Source organism: Chinchilla lanigera, unplaced genomic scaffold (assembly GCF_000276665.1).
Source record: "Chinchilla lanigera isolate Chin_1 unplaced genomic scaffold, ChiLan1.0 scaffold00048, whole genome shotgun sequence".
Lineage (NCBI taxonomy): Eukaryota > Metazoa > Chordata > Mammalia > Rodentia > Chinchillidae > Chinchilla > Chinchilla lanigera.
In genome coordinates this window covers 5390866-5408052 of record NW_004955449.1, presented here as the reverse complement: position 1 = coordinate 5408052, position 17187 = coordinate 5390866, and the positions used below count along the sequence as shown (strand labels likewise).

At 39.3% G+C, this 17187-nt stretch overlaps 1 long non-coding RNA gene across 1 annotated transcript in view; it reads right to left on the bottom strand.

Annotated features, from left to right (window-relative positions):
• Positions 1-10875: 10875 nt before the first annotated feature.
• LOC106149562 overlaps positions 10876-17187 on the bottom strand; it is a 13118-nt gene continuing 6806 nt past the window's right edge. Inside the window, exon 4 of the long non-coding RNA XR_001235827.1 lies at positions 10876-11046. This is a non-coding gene — a long non-coding RNA (uncharacterized LOC106149562). The remainder of the gene's footprint in view (positions 11047-17187) is intronic.

Here is a 17187-nt window from a genome sequence, read left to right as displayed (position 1 = left end):
TGGTTACCTTGTAACAGCACATGTAGCAAGAGACATTCACAGAGGCTGAGAACAGGTACAAGCAAGCTTTATTCAGCCTCATGGCGTCCGGCACTATTATAGCCGTATGAGGAGAGTTGACCTCCAAAAGACTTTGTATTGGGTTTTTATACATTTACAAGTAATCATGGTAACTACATTACTTCATTTTGGAGTTTTACAAAAAGTCACAAAGTTAACATTAACCAGGAGTTTTATGCATTAAGTTCCCCAATCACCATGGCAACTACATTCTAGGGGCTTTTACAGAAGGTCATAAGATTTACGGTTTCCAGGTGTTAGTAGGCAGGGTGTGGTTCAATTCTAGCTTGCCCCACAGTTTGTCTTGTGTTTGTTCCTTCAGATAACATCTTGTTCCTCTTTGCGTGGTTTTTATGTCTAACTAAGAGGGGAGGGGGTAAGGAGTGAGTTTATCTAAGCTTAAGTGACTTCTAAATTGGAGTTCTAAGGAAACCAAATGGAGTCTCTTCTGCCATGTCATTCCCCCCTCCAAGGACATTATTTTTCTTATCTAAGGTACATATAGTCCTACATATAGTGGTGGCTCATATTTTGTAGCTTTTTCTGATGGTCCCTTTTATATTGACCCCTGAAATGTCATATAGTCTCATATCCCCCATGTGGACATTTGGGTATTACAGTCTCCCAAGGTTTCTGGGCAAAAGTAGAACATGTTTATTACTATCCCTTCATTATGGTCCCAAGTCAGCCTCATTTTTTCCATGAAACATGAGGAAATTGACCTCTGTTAAGAGCCTCCCAACAGCTAGGGAAGGTTCCTCCTTCCAAGTCTTAATTAACATGTCATCTCCTGGTTCAAAAGAATGAACAGGAGAATGAATTGGGGTGGGATGTTGCTGTAACATAATCTGTTGGAGGTCCTTTAAAGTCTGTTGCAAGGTCTTCATCTGTTGGTGCAGGTCCAAAGTCCCCATCCCCTGTAGTCCTTCCAAGATGGACAGAAGTAGGGGAGATCTCCCAAACATGATCTCAAATGGAGTAGCCCATCCCAGTACAGTGTGCAATGAGATCACAGTTAGGGACACTGGAAGCATAACCACCCAGCTTGCCCCAGTTTCTTGGCAGAGCTTGGCTAGTGTGGTCTTTAGAATTCAGTTTTTTTCCTCTACCTGGCCAGAACTCTGTGGCTGATAGGCTGTGTACCGCTTCTATTTTAGCCCCAGGGCTTGTGAATGGCTTTGGACCACTCAACCCCCAAAAGCAGGTCCATTATCTGAATCTACCATCATGGGGAACCCGTACTGGGGAATAATCACCTCCACCAGGGCTTTTATTACCTCTTTAGACATCTCAGTCCTTGTGGGGAGGGCCTCCACCCAGCCTGAGTAGGTGCACATGAGAACCAACAAATATTTTTGTTTCCACTGATAGGCTTGATTTCAATAAAGTCCACTTTGATGTCCTCAAATAGCAAGGTTCCCTGTCTCCGAACATCTGATTGTTTCTGTAGGCAATAAAGTCCAAGGCCAAGTGAGAGCAATTAGCTTGGCTTTCTGAGCTGACATTCCAGGAGGCAAAGCCTCAGACCAGACAGTTCATTCAATGGTGATGACCACTGCTCCTGCTCTTTGAACCCCATTGGTTATCATGCTGCTGCCGTCTGAAAACAGAGTCAGCTCAGGGTTTTGGAGGGGTGAATCCTGTAGGTTTGTCTAGGCTGAGTAGATCACCTTGGTCACCTCCACACATCATGTTTAGGAAGCTCCAGGGACATCAGCAAAAGAGAGGCAGGATTAAGGGCCTGAACAGTTTCAGTGATTAGTCAGGGATCCTCTAAAAGAGTCCCTTAATTGTGAGCCAGTCTGGTTCCAGACAGCCATTCACTGCCAGGTCCCCTCAGTAGGGTCTTCGCTGCATGGGGAAAAAACACAATTAACTTTTGTCCCGAAGTCAGTTTATTGGCTTTTTTTTTTTTTTTTAACCAGAATGATGGTGGCAGCAGTACTGCACAGGTAAGGAAACCATCCAGACTCCATGCGATCTAATCTCTTGGATAAATATGCTACTGGATGGTTCCAAGATCCCAAATTTGGGGTTAAGACACCCTGAGCAATGTCCTCTCAATACTTCTGTCAGTGTCAGCTAACAGGATGAGTGATGGCCATTGCTTGACCAAGTTGCTTTCTGTGAAAGCTTGGGAGACTTTTTTTCCTGGTGACTCCCCTTAGGCACATTATACATGGTAGAATCACTTTCCTCTGTGGTTCCCCCAGTCTCCTTGATCAGACAATCAGGGACTCAATTGAGTGTAGGATGTGGCAGCAGAAGTTCTCTTATATTCTGGGCCCTTGGAGGGCTAGGGCTAATATATTAGCTATCTCCTTGGCCTATCTATCTTTCTAATTTTTGATCTCCAACAGCCAGTTGTTGAACATCCAGAAGAGAAGATTAATGACATTACATTATAGTGGGAGTAGTGAACTTAATTGTTAAAATTTTATCTGAGAATTAAGCACCTTGAAATATAAAGTATAGCCAGAAGACTGTTACTTCTTATCAAGTATGGATGTTGATGTTCTAGTAGTTGAATCTCTATAGAATGTTAACAGACAACATTATATAATTTTACAGAAAAAATTTGAAATCAAAAGCCATACATGGTAGTGCAGCATAACAGTCACAATGACATTCTGTACAACTCTTAACTCTCCATGCTGGAATAGAGTAGCTCTTTTAGTCAGTCATCTCTACCTAGTACATAAGAAGCTCTTACCTAATTTGTTGTTCTTCAATAGGATGTCATTGAAGAAATTTGTAACATTATCTGAGCTGTTTAATATCTAAGAATCTCTAAATGTAGTGGAACATATATAGCATACACATCACATAAATGTTTTGTTAAAAAATGACCATTTGACTGATGACTCATGTTAGCTTGACATGAGCCTCTTATTACAAATATCTAGAGCACAAAAGAAAGGCAGATGTCTATCATTATAAACAACCTCAATTTTACACTTCAAAATACTGTACATTTGGAAGGCATGAATACATTTAATACACCATGAAATTAGCAATAATGAATTGTCATTTTTTTTTTTTTTTTGGTTTTCCTCCGATACCGGGAACCGAACTCATGACCTTGCACTTGCCAGGCAGGCGCTTTTGCTGCTGAGCTAAATCCCCAGCCCCGTCATTATTTTTTTAAATTCAACCTTTTGACAATGATCAATGTAAACATATCGCAATAATATATTTTGAATAATATTAATTAGGGTGTCTCCCATAAGGCTGTGGAGATTACTGGGGTTCTTTATTAATGAACAAAAACTGGTTAACATTATTCCAAGTAGCTGCTTTTTATTCATCAATTGGGGTCCTGTCTAACAATCTCTCCCCACCCTACAGGATTTTTGTTTAATTATCTTAACAAACTTTTGATGTCCTATGAAAATCCAATCACAATACTTAACACATTAATTTTTGACCTATAAGAGACTCTCAAATCATAATATATAAACAACAACATGCATTACATTTATGAAACCAATTTTGACCAGCTGGCAACTTTAGTGGAAGCATATCTTTAATTTATATGACATTTATCTATAAGTCAAATTAAATTACAGACAAATATTTCAAAAATCCAAAAATATAAAAAGAAGAAAAATTTGTTGAGCACAAATAAAACAGCTGCTTATAGATTGGACAGAGAGCCCAAAGGAAGAAAAGAACACAAGACAATTTTCTTATAAAATAAAAGTGTACTCAAATGTATTTTTGCCAAATTAAATTATAATAATTTTTACAATTTTTTTAAATTTGTAATTATAAAAAGATTAGTCAGAGCTTTTTTTGTAGATCAATTAGCAGAGATCTCTTATCAGAAGAATTTGGAAAAAAATAAAAACCTTTTCTCTAACTTAGGGCCAGCCATGTCTGGTTTATGATAGATCTCAGGTGGCGAATCTGCTGGCGTGTTTGCACCTGATAAAGCTGACTGACATTCTGACTCACAAGTTGTATTTCCTCTGTTATTTGGCCAGCCTGAGGAAAGGCCCTCATCTCACTTTTTGTCAAAGGTGTTTCGTCCTTATGCATTTTAGAATGACAGTGTCTGGCCCAATGTCTCCCTTTTGGGCATCTCAGACAGGGTCAAGGCACAGGACCCAAACCCTCCATGCCAGAGGAATTGTTCCCTCGACCTTCCACAGTCACAGTGACTGTCCCACTAGATCTAGCAAGAACTCTACATTTTTTTCTAATATGCCCTACTTTTTCACAGTTAAAACATTTTATATTATCCCCTCCTGCATTAGCAAAACTAGCCATAACCTGAGCCATCATGGTTGTCTTATATGATTCAGTTCCAATATCCTGACAAGTTCGAATATATGTCATCAGATCATTGGTTGATTTTACAGGATTTAAAGCTTGCTTGCAGTCTCAATTATTATTTGCTTATGCCAACTGTAGAATTAGAATGTCTACAGCTTGTGTGTCCAAAACCTGTCTGTGAACAGTTTCTTGTAATCTAACCACAAATTGAGTAAAGGATTTCTTAGGGCCTTGAAGGATGTACAAGAAGGACTATACAGGAACCCCACCCTCTGGGATAGTTGCCCATGCCCTTTTTAGTAAATCTGCCAACTATGAATATAGCTCATCAGGAGCTGATCCCCAAGGAGTGCATAGTGTCCTGTCCCAGAAAGCATCCTTTAAGTCTAAACACAGCATACCAGGTCTGGGTAGGTAGAAGCAAACTGAGCAGAGTATAGGGGTTGGGTACAGTGGGGTGAAGGGTAACAACCAAAGCATTGATCACTCATAAGTCCTGGAATGGGGAATATTCATTGGTCCCAGGTTTAAGGACTGGCAAGAAAGGCATATTCCAGGGGGACTGACACTCCCTTAGCATACCTGCCTCAAGCAGCCTCTGAATGTGGGGCTTAATTCCTCTCCTGTCTTCCATAGCCATTGGGCACTACCTCAGGTGAACTGGTTTTGCATGCTCCACCAATTCTTCTATCACTGGGGGCATGTAAATCACCAAACCAGGGGGATTGTCTTCTGCCCAAACCTTGGGAAAAAGCTGAGTCCAACAGGGGAGAGGGGGTTGCTCTCCAGCATTGGAATCTAGGAGGTGATATTCCTCTTGCATGGGTAAAGTAACAGTCAGAACATGAGCCTCTAGGGAGGATTCTTCTCCCCTGGTTAAAATAGTGTCCTGAGGAGTGAAAGAAATTTGAGCCCATAGCTTGAAATGTCCCTTCTTCTTGCAATAGGCACACCGGTCTGGATCTAGCGGAGTGTGGCATCCTCCTCATTGAGGTGGCTTGCCTGCTTCCCCTTTTCCTCCAGTTCCTCACTGAGCCTCTTTCTTGTAAGCTGCCATCATTACCTTCATCTGTTTTTGCTTGAGTTTTCACTCCATTTCCTCTCTATTATGAAACTCCTTTTGGGCAACCTCAACCAACCCAGACAAATTCATTCCCGAAAACCCTTCCAATCTCTGCAGCTTGTGGTATATGTCAGGAGCTGACTGAGTAACAAAAGCCATGTTGAAAGGGCGGATGTTCTTGGATACCAGTGGATCAAATGGAGTGTACGTTTTGTAAGCCTCCATGAGGCACTCAAGAAATGTGTGGGGATTTCAGTTAGTCCCTGATGTACCTCCACTATTTTGTTCAAATTAGTAGGACAGCTGTCTGCAGCAAGTAGCCCTTTTCTCAATGCCTGATGGTGTGCTTCTAACCTCTGTAACCCCTCTGCAGTGTTATGATCCCAGTCAGGTGACTCCCATGGCATAATGAGAGCCACTGCCTCTATTTTGTCCTGCTCAGTTCTCCCAGTGTCTAAACTCAACTTGATCTTTCACTGCTTTCCAAATTTTCTCCCTTTCTTTTGAGGAAAACAGTTAACAGTAGCTGCTGATAATCATCCCAATTGAGTTGGTGGGCTTTGAACATCGACTCCAACAGGGTAATCAGAGCCTAAGGCTGTTTTGGAAAAAATGGAGGAGTCTAGGTCTTCCAGTTACATAAGTCACTAGTACTAAAAGGAACATAAACCAAGGCAATCTGGACATTTCCTCCGGCTCCCGACATGGCAGTCTGCCATAAAGGCAGAACAGGGACAGGGTCTGAGGAAGATTTTTCCTCATCTTGTGAGGAGGAGTCCACCACGGGCTCTGGGGAGGGTTGCCAGTGGGGGCAATGAGGAGGGCATGAGACAGGAGAGGGCAATGGTGAAGCAGAAAAAGCTAAGGTTGTGGGATCATCATCCTGGGGGCAGTGCTGAAGGCAGCACAGAGGGTTTTGCTTCAAAGACCTCTCTTTTATCACCAAAACTCTATCAGGAAATCCACAAGCACACATCCTAAGTCATTGGGGTAATGCTCAAACCATGCAGTCAGGAGTCTATACAGGGGAACTGATATGGTTACTCAGGTTTTCCAGTAACAGCATCCAATACCCTGCTGTGTACCTGAGGATTACGTATTCCCTCCTCCACTCTACCAGCAGGCTACACAAGAGTCCAAGGCCACCATGACCTGAAATCCTGGACACATTTGGGAAAACACAAAACACACAGACAAACAAAATAATTTACTGCTCCTGACTGTTAATTTGGAAAAATTTTAGAGTAGAGTCCAGCACTGACCAAATTCAGAGACAAAACTCTGACCAAATTCGTGGCCACCCTGAGACCAAGAGTGTACTCTTAGAAATATTGGCCAAGTTGAGCTATAGCTACAATAATCTGTTGTAGGCTCATTATAAATTGACTCCTTAGAATTTATTGGGGGGTGATCAGTTAGCAAAGACATATCTCGTAGTAAGCTAACACCAGTAGGGATGTGAGACAGAAAAACATCTTCACTGTGAAGGCAAGGACTGCTTGAAAAAGAATTACACTGACAGTTGCCTTAATCTTGAAATGGGCTTGTAGGCTTTATAGCACTCTCTGTGGTCTTGATAGCCACAGCTGATAGCCAGCACTGTTCAGGCCAGGTGAAGTGTATACAGAGACTAGGCGATTATTTTTGGAACTAAGTATGTATTTTAAAGGGTGAGGGAGTCAAAGATCTATCAACGCTTTATTTTGCTCTGAGGTAGATGTCCACCCATGACGGTTTTTTTTTAAATTTTGTTTCCAAGGCATCTCTTAAGTTTTACTTGGTCCACTGCCAGGGAACATAGACTAGAGGTGTTTTAGGAAGTGGCCAGCAGTATCTGCATCCCCTTTCTCTTGATCCCATGACCCCTTTGGTCCATACTTAGCTAAAGGCTTTTTTTCCACCCTCAATTAGCATTTGTAAGGCACAGATGTAAACCACTGTTAGGCAGCCCACACATTACCATTTACTTTCTTTAGAGAGGGGGGCCTATGAAGCCACCAAGAAGTTTTAAAGGTAACTCCTAGTGAGTTGGAATGGAAAAATACCTGGAGGTGTGGAGGAGTGTTCTTAATTTAGACTTTTGTCCTCGCAAAACCATTTCAGGGAATCTAGAGAGTTATTGTGTTCACCAGTTGTCAGCCCCATAAATGCTCCAAGACATAACTGAAGTGGGGGTGTCTATCTTACTAGCAGAGAGAAATGTCTAAACTTGTAGCTCAACTCTTAATGGAAGCTTAAGAGAAGGTTCTAGCAATATCATTCCTGGGCACTTTGGGATGAGGATACCAGGAGATCACAGAGAGAGTTTTACCTCTCATTATGCAGGAGTCCAGGTGGGGAGAATAGATAATCAGAGACTTCTCTGCTGGTTACCAAGTTAGGCTGTTGGGACCAAGCTTCTCCGAAGGAGCATTTGGGTGCCCACGGGGGAGTCACCCCAGCTGTGGCCCCTCTGTTGTCCAGTCAGCTTTTATTGGTTCTACACAGCCAGAGATCTGTCTGGAAAGGAATCCAGCTGCCTGTCTGGCCAATAGTCCCACTAGCTTCAGTGGGAGGGTTATCCACAAGGACAGGATAAACCTGTCCTCTGCTTTAAGAGTGGTAGAGCTCTAAGATTGTTTAGCTGGCAAACCATTGTTTTTTAGAGTTCTATGAAGAGCAGACAAAGATGGTGTGTATATGTTCAGCTATGCTGCCACACTTATCTTTTCATAGAGAAGAGGGTGCTCCCTGTCTATTGGCTTTTTTTCTAGTTTTTGGGTGCTGTGCATGTGACAGAAATCAGGGATGCTCCTGGTTGCAGGTAGGCCTTTAATGTTTAGAAACCAACTGGTTTTGTTTGAGTTTTATCTTTTATAAGATCTCTTTTATTTAGTTAAAGACCTGTTTCATGTCTCTTGTATTTTGTGAAGCCCTGGTGGTCAGTTTGTTTAATTATTTGGGCCATTTGGTATGTTAACTTATTTACACCTTGATTTTGAGATTATTTTACTTTAACTATTTAGGATCTGTACCCTATGTGTGTACCTTTTTTTCCTGTTAGACTGACCCATGTGCATGGATGTGAGTCATTGGGAAAAGGTTGTCAGAGGTGGGAGGATTCATTGTATGCCAGGTTATACACTCAGTGTAAGCCAGTCCGGGGAACATACTCAGGCAGTGCAAGCTATTAGCAAACACAGACATATGTTTGCTCAAGTGGGTGAAGGCAGGCAGGTAAGGGCTTTCAGTGCCAGTAGGAAGACAGTAAGATTTTTACAAGTTTTATGCTTCCCTTGTAAGATTAGTGACATCAAGGGAAACTGATCATAATCTTAGCAAGTTGTCTTTTACAGTCATCCAAATGAAATGTGCTGATCTTTATGCTATTTGTCATCTTCGGTATTCCGTCCTTGGTCAGAATTTCTATTTTGCTTTTTTGTCTTAGGAACATCAATACTAAAATATAGGCTTTGTTTGTGAGCAAATATTTTCTCCTGTTTTTGAATGTGGTTGTTCTTGTCTTTTTCTCAAGGATCATCATTACAGTTGATGTTGTAAAAGTTGGGAGGGAACCTCAGTAACTGCCCTAGGGAGAAACCTTGGTAAAATAACTAAGAGGAAATTCAGGGAGAATTCTGCTACCGAATAAATGAGTAGTCATGCCTGCGGTGCTGGATAATCATTAGAGGTATGGCACGGATTCACTACTTACTGGCAAGGGGCAATCTTGCCTGAGGATTTGTCTTGGCTTTATCCAGGATACTTCCTTTCTTAAACTGAGACACCAGTCTTGGACACTACTCATTTGATGAGGTAAAAGGGGAGGTGGTAAGAAGTGAGTGCCTATTTACAGTTAAGCATAGGTCACAGTGATCTATGCCAAGTGACTATAAATGAATTGTGGGTGGTGTCTACTACTTACCATTAAAGCAAGATGATTCATACTTAGTGCTACATACCTTGGTAATAAGCAGCCAGTTTTACTGAATTAGTCAAACATGTCTTTGGACAACCATCTAGTATCTCTTAAAATCACAATCCAGTTCTCTATGAAAACTTTTCAACTTGGTAGATGTTGGTCAGCTAGTATTTTTAGCTTTGAAGTAGAAAAAAGTGAAGGCAGACACACATAATATTTGCCACACAGTGCCTATCAATTTATGCCCATAACCATAACCTCAGCTCTTCAGGCTTTCCAGCCTCTAGAGGAGTGTTCTGTTCCTACATTATTTAATCCCTCTAAGGGAGTGACTTGCTTGCACACTGAAGACAGTATGTTGGAAGATGGAAAGAGCCTAAGCCTTTCTGATATGACTGAGCTACAACCCTGAAATCAGGTATCCCCAGGTTTCATGAAAGGTGAAGTAATTGCTTTATTACTTTAAGCCATCATTAGTGGTATATTCTTGTATACACAGGTGAATAGATGTTAGCTGATATCCCTATATTCCTAGATAGCTTTAGAAGGTACAGGTAAACATATAGACACCCACCCATCTACACAAAAACACACACAATATTATATATTCAGAAGATTTTATTATAGGGAATTTAGAAAGTGGCACAGAAAGCATGTAAAGAGAAAGAAGAAGCAGTCCACTCAACAACTCATCCCAAGTCTTCATTGTCACAGTTTCAACTTGGAGTGACCTCTCACCTCAATGATTACTGATTTCCCATTCTTACCTGACACTGGATTCCTGATGTGTCACTGTCAATTCAAACCCACTGTTAAAGCACTAAGCTTTTTTCTCCCTCACACTTCCTGGACCCTTTGTTTATCATTAGTCTTATTATCCCTGATTCAGCCAGCTACTTGAAGTACACAAGCACCTGGACTGGTGACCCAAGCTCCTGGTTGTAGTCAGGGTTTACAAGGAAAACAATGTAATACAGGACACATAATTTATAGGATCATTTTGTAGCAGTCATACAAAGAGTCAAGTACAAAGGAGTGCGGGAGATCTGTCCACACATTAAAGACACAAAGAATCCAATTGAGGGCCTGGATCCCACGGCAATGTCCTGCATGAGTCCAGCTAAAGACCTAGAGCCTATAACAATGCCCCCCATGAGTCTAACTGGAGGCTAAGAGCCCAGAACAATGTCTCATGCAAGTCTCTTTCAAGGATCTGTGCTAGGAAGGCCCCAAGGTCAGTGGTGGAAGCTAGAAAGTCTGTGCCAGCAGAATGAAGGATCTGCACTAGCCGGCTGAGGGATCTGCACAGAAGCCAGGAAATGAGGCCCAAAATAAGAACCAGAGCTCCCCCCAAAATACCAAAGCCATCCTCAGCAACAGGGAGGATCCAAGCTCCTCTGACAATGAGAACAGACAAATTCATATTAGGAAAGCCAGCATGACGAGCTTCTCCAGGAGAACCAACAGCTCCCAACAGCTCTTCTCCTTCTCCAGTTCTCCTTATTTTGTTGGCAACAATCCTCAGGCAGGCCTTCCACATCCAGCATCACAGTGACTCAGTTCATCTGGGTATTATAGGTTGACTACTAGTTGTCAATCCACCATGCTGCCCTAGCTTCACTGAGAAGGCAGTGAGCTAGAAAGCTGTGACTCAGCTGAAGCCTCTCCTGGCAACATTTTGTCATGTACCAAAGTTGAACTGAGTGCTTCAACCCCTGCAAGGATCTCTACAGCTACTTAGAGCCTAGAAAAATAATCAACAGAAAAAAATAATAAATCGTGCTCAAACTGGAAGATACAGACAAATCCTAACTAAGGAAGCAATGTTGAAAGGTTTCGTGGCCACTGAGGTGTGGATGTGGCTTTATTTTATATCAATGAGATCATTAGTTAGTATGGCATCATTGGCTATGGTGATGGGATATCTTTAACATTTGATTATTTTAAGTTTATTATTTGAGTGCTCTTGGACCATGTATGAGCAGACTGCTATCTGAACAAAATAAGATCACATACAAAAAAATACCTACACTTTCTTCATATATAAAACCCTATTATTACTTCTGAGATATCCTAGGTCCCAAACATTCACACATTTTTTTCTCCTAAAATATGAGTAACATTCACAGGAATGTTTTCATATTTTTCCTCATAATTTCCAATATTGTTTCTCAATTGTCATCTTTAAATCTCTAAACTCTTAAATTCCAATAACTCCCAGCTCAGAGAAAGCATTTCCTTTTATCTTCACATTTCTGCTAGATTCACATTTTTAAAATTTTCCCTTGCAAAGGCATGCAGTTTGTTTGACTCCGCTGTCATATTTGTCCTACCTCTAGCATTCTCTGCTCTTATTTTTATTTAATTCACATCATCATTACATTCCTAATGAACCCTTGCAAATCCACAAGCATTCCACATTCCTGACACCCACGAAGGAGAAAAGAACCAGGGAAAGTAGGGATTCACTGTCCTTGTTAGAATGTGGGTACACATGATATCAAGAGCTCCAGCAGCCATTGGGTGCCTATGAGGTGACACACCAACCAATGAAGAGCCCCATGTCGAGGACAGCAGGCAGAATGCTCTCAGATGCCTGGGTGGGAATCAGAATAGGAATATGTCTGCCCCGACTCCACACGTTTCTTAACTTACTTATTTAATACATATTTGTTGATCAATGATCATTAGCTTGGCATCTTGACTGGCAGTATGGAGAAAGATACTGAGTAAAACAGATCTTGTCTCGTGAAGTTTCCAGTCCAAAGGAAAACCGAAAATAACCAAATAATCACATAAATAACCACAGCAATGGTGATAAATGTGATAAGGTTTATTAAGGAAAAACTCAAGAGGTGATGGGAGAGTTGAATACAGGGATCTGTAGATGAAGGATCCAGATGGAAGATTTAGAGAAGGCTGCACTAAGGAAGGGATGCTAAAGGGGCTGGCTCAGGCAAAGGTGGGAGGAAGAACACAACAACTGCAGCAAAATATTTTCTAGAGAAGCTCTACAGTAGGAGAGAGTATGTAGATTAAAGTAAGTGGAAGGAGGTGACTATGGCGGGAGAGTGGTGAGACAGGAAGAGAGAGGTACGGCCTGTGGCTGGATGGGTAGGTGGGAGGCTGGTTATGTGGGACCTTGTGAGCCACATTATGGGCAACATAATCTGATCTGCACTTTTAAACATTTACTCTGCTGAGCAGTTTAAATCAAACGAGCTTGGAAGCAGAGCAGTAAGTAGAAGACTGCTGGAGTACTTCAGACAGAATACAATATGGCAGTTTATCCTATGTGGCTAGTGGTAGACTTGGCAAGATAGGACCACTCACAAGAAGTATGTATAGGGTTAATTATTATGTATTAATTATTAAAATAATAGGATCTGGGATCAAGAGGAGCAGGAGGTCAAGGATGACTCCAAAATTCCTAGGAAAATCAACTAAATAGTAAGGGTGTTGTTTAATAAGATAGAGAGAAATAAACAGAAAAATAATTGCAAAGGTAAAAACTATGTGCTCAATTTTAAAATATGTTTATTTAAAATATTGCAAGATATCTAAATAGTAATATGAACTAGCAATTGGGCCTGGAACTCAGCAAGTAGCTTTACACTGGGAATGTTAGTTATAGAGCTGCTGAACTGTAAGAGTGTTTACGGGTCTAGGAGAATATATAATCACCTAGGAGAATATATAATCTCCTAGGAGAGTATAGAATAAGAAGAAATTCTACAATTGATCCCAGAAGGATCCATCATTTAGGTTTCAGATAATGAAGTGGCAATCAACAAAGGAGATTAAAAACTTGCTTCTAGGAAAACACCTTTCTTCTAGAAAGGTGTAATAAAAACCAGAAAACTCTAGTAGTTGATTCTGAAGTTTTTCAGATAGTTCATTCATTTAGCACATCAAAGATCAAGACATTGAAAATGGAAAAAAAGGGAAAACCACCATTATCCTCCATAATTATTAAAAAAGAAAATATGCTAGACAGCAGAGATTAAACTAGCAGTTTCTGAACCAAACTGCTACCCACCTGGAAATATTAAAAAGATGGCACAGTAAAGAACCTGAAGGGCCTGCGTCTCCCCCAAGAAACATCAAATAATTTTGGAAAAGATGTCAGGGTCACTACTGATGGAATTCTGGAAGGTAAACAAAAGATTTAATGCAACCAAGAGAACACAACCAGGAGAAAGGTCAGTAGGACATAGAAAGAGAGAGTAAATTATCCCTTCCCCAGCCCCTCTCTGACACAGTGATGGGCTTGGAGATGGCAGCCTGAATCTGCAGGATGAATACATGGTCCTATAGCTTTCTTAGGTTTTTCTGTTCCCAAGAAATCGCATTTCCTTTATCCTATCCGTGGGATGCCCAAAAAATTAATACACTAGTCTTACGTATTGCCTAAGTTAAAATTCTCTCAGGGTGAACTTTCCTCAAAAACATTGAAAACCAAATAAACAGACCACTGCCAACTGAGGCAAAAGTCAGCAGTTGAGGCAAATAGTAGACATAACAATCGCTGAGGAGGAAAAGTTGGGGAGTGAAACTCACCAGGAATAAAGGCTTTAAAAAGCTCGGCATATAGCAGGGAATCTAAAATCCTGTGTGCATGGCCAGGGCAGGACACATGCTCAGAAAAACTATCCAAATATTATCTCACTTCTAGTTAATAGTGAGATTCAACATAACCAGTGGGTAAAGACCAATTATACTTATAAAAGGACCGGCTTAACCTGGAGAGGTTCTTCTTCCTCTTTTTAAAATAGACTTCAATCAAACAACCTTCTGGCTATTATACTTAAGAAACAGATACTTCTGAGATTAACAAAGAATATATTCTTTGTAAAGATGGCCTAAGAACTCACTAAACAAACAAAAATAATAGCCCATAACAAGAAAAGTCAGCAAATTCTAGAAAAAAGAGAATTTGATTTCTAATTATCAAAATATACAGTTATCACCTAAAACTACAAAGCACCTACATATACAAGAAAATATAGCTTAGTCTAAAGAAAAAAGAAGTTAACAGAAACTCTTCCTGAACAAGTCCAGATATTGGACTTACTAGACAAAATCTTAAATCAATTGTCTTTAAAATGCCTAAGAGCTAAAGAAAGCTATGGACAAAAAAAGTAGAAGAAACCAAGAGAACAATGTTGCCACATACAGAGAATTATGAATAAAAGAAATTATAAATTATTAAGAAATTATTAAATATAAAAAATTATGAATAAAAGGACCCAAATGGAATTTTGTTAATAAATACAACAAAGAAATGAAATTCATCACAGAGGTTCAAGAGGTTTATTTAAAAAGACAGAAAAATCTGCAAGCTTGGCAGGTCAAATGAAACTATTCACTCTGTGGAACAGATTTTAAAAATAAAGGAAAATGAACACAGCCTAAAAGACTTGTAGGGTACTATCAAACATAACAGCATACACATAATGGGAGCTTAAGGAAATGAGAGAAAAGGACAGAGAGAACATATGAAAAAAAAAAAATAATGACTGAGAATTTCCCAAACTTCACAAAGTACGTGGTTAAATATCCAGCAAGCCAATGAACTCTAATAATAAATACAAAAATGTCCACAATGACACAACTGTAATTATATGAATGTTCAAAGACCAAAAAGGAATCTTAAAATCACATGAGAGAAGTGATTCATCTCATATAGAGGATTCTCAATCAGCTTAACAGCTGATTTCTTAGTAGAAACCAGGGAGTCAAAAGGGTATTGAGATGACATCTGAACTACTGACCAAAAAAAACCAACAATTATCAACTAAAAATTCTATATTTGGCAAAACTATCCTTTAAAATGAAGGAAGAAAAATTAAGATATATCTAAATTGGAAGGGAAAAAGTAAATTTATCTTTGTGTATTATATGATATTACATAAAGCCCAAAAAGAATTCACAAACAAAACATTAAAGATAAGAAACAAATTTACCAAAATTATGCTATATAGAACCAACACCCTATAAGGAATGTAATCGTTATGTACTACAAACATGTACCAATAAAAAATAAAAATGGACATTGGCAAAAGAAGAATATTCAAAAGCCAGTTATACACTATTAGTGACAGTACAAAATGAAAATTTAAAAGCAATTACACTTACAACAGCATCAAAAAAACAATACTTAGGAGTAAAGTTAATGTAGCATGTACAAGACTTGCACCTGAAAACTACAAAGCATTATTGAAAGAAATTAAAGAAGATAAGGTCTGGGGATGTAGCTCAGGGGCAGAGCTCCTGGCAAGCTCAAGGCCTGGGTTTGATTCTTAGCACCAAAAAAGGAAAAAAAAGAAAAGAAAGAAATTAATGAAGACCATAATAAATGGAAAGATATCCTATGTTCATAGACTGTAAAACTTAATATTGCTAAAATGGAAATACTCCCTTAAAGTGATTCTCAGATTTAATACAATCCCTATAACTCAATATGCTTTTATCCCTCAAGAAATGGAAAACCCAACCCTAAAATTTGTATGGAACTTCAAAAGACCCAAGTAACCAAAATCATCTTGAAAAAGAACAAAATTTGAAGATGTATACTCTTTGACTTCAAAACTTACTGTAGAGCTATAGTAACCAAAACAGTGTGGTAATGGCATAAGCTGGGCATATAAATCAATGGAATAATATTGAGACCCAGAAATAAATTCATGTATCTATGGTCAGTTGATTTTGACAGAAGTGCCAAGGCCATTAAATGGAGAAAGAATAGTCATTGCAACTAACAGTGCTGGAGCTAGTGAACATCCACATGTGCAAAAATGAAGGTGGACCACTAACTCACACCATACACAAAAATCAACTCAAATAGACCACAGACCTAAGTCTATGAGCTAAAGCTATAAAATTTAGAAGAAAACAGAGGCTAATCTTCATCATCTCAGCATGGAAATGGCTTCTTAAACATCCCATCAAAAGCATAAGAAAGGAAAGGAAAAAATAGAGAAGATAGAATTCATCAAAATTAAAAAAACAACAACAAAAAAAAAGAGGTAGGAGCCTCAAGTACAACCCCACCCTGAACTATTTAGCATGAACTTGCCTTAAAATTAAAAAATTTTAAAAGAGCTAGAGATGTACCTCTGTAGGCAGACCCTGGACTCAATACCTAGTACCACAAAAACATTTTAAAGACACTAATAACTTTTTGGCATGAAAAGACACCATCAAAAGAGTGAACAGAAAGTCCACAGAATGTCCACATGTTTTCATGATATGTTTCTGCTAGGATCAAACTCCCACCATGGCCCAAATTAATAAAATTTATACACAAAAAAATATACAGAACAAGAGAGTTTGACAGTTCCTTGATAAGTTAAACGTAGAATTACCACATAGCTCAGAAATTCTATTCCAAGTATAGATTCAATAGAAATGGAAACAAGCATTTTGATAAAAATTCATATGTGGATGTTTATGGCAACTTTATTCAGATAGCCAAAGTGACCAAAATGTCCATCATCAAATGGATAATTAAACAAAATGTGATATATTCATACACTAGAATTTGTTCAGCTATAAAAAGGAATGAAATACTGATACATGCTACAAATGAATGAACTTGAAAACATTATGCTAAGTGAAAGAAACTACACAGAAAAAGCCACATATTACATGGTTCCATTAACGTGAAATACCCAGAATGATATATCCATAGGAAAAGGAAATAGATTAGTGGTTTCCAGGGACTGAGGGGAGAGAGAATGGGGCATAACTGTTTAATGGTACAGGCTTTCATTTGAAGAGATTAAAAATTTCTGGAATGAGATAGTGTTACTTGTCCAAACTTATGAATATATTTAATGCTTCTGAAGCATTCAGTTTAAAGTTTTAAATGATAAATTTTATA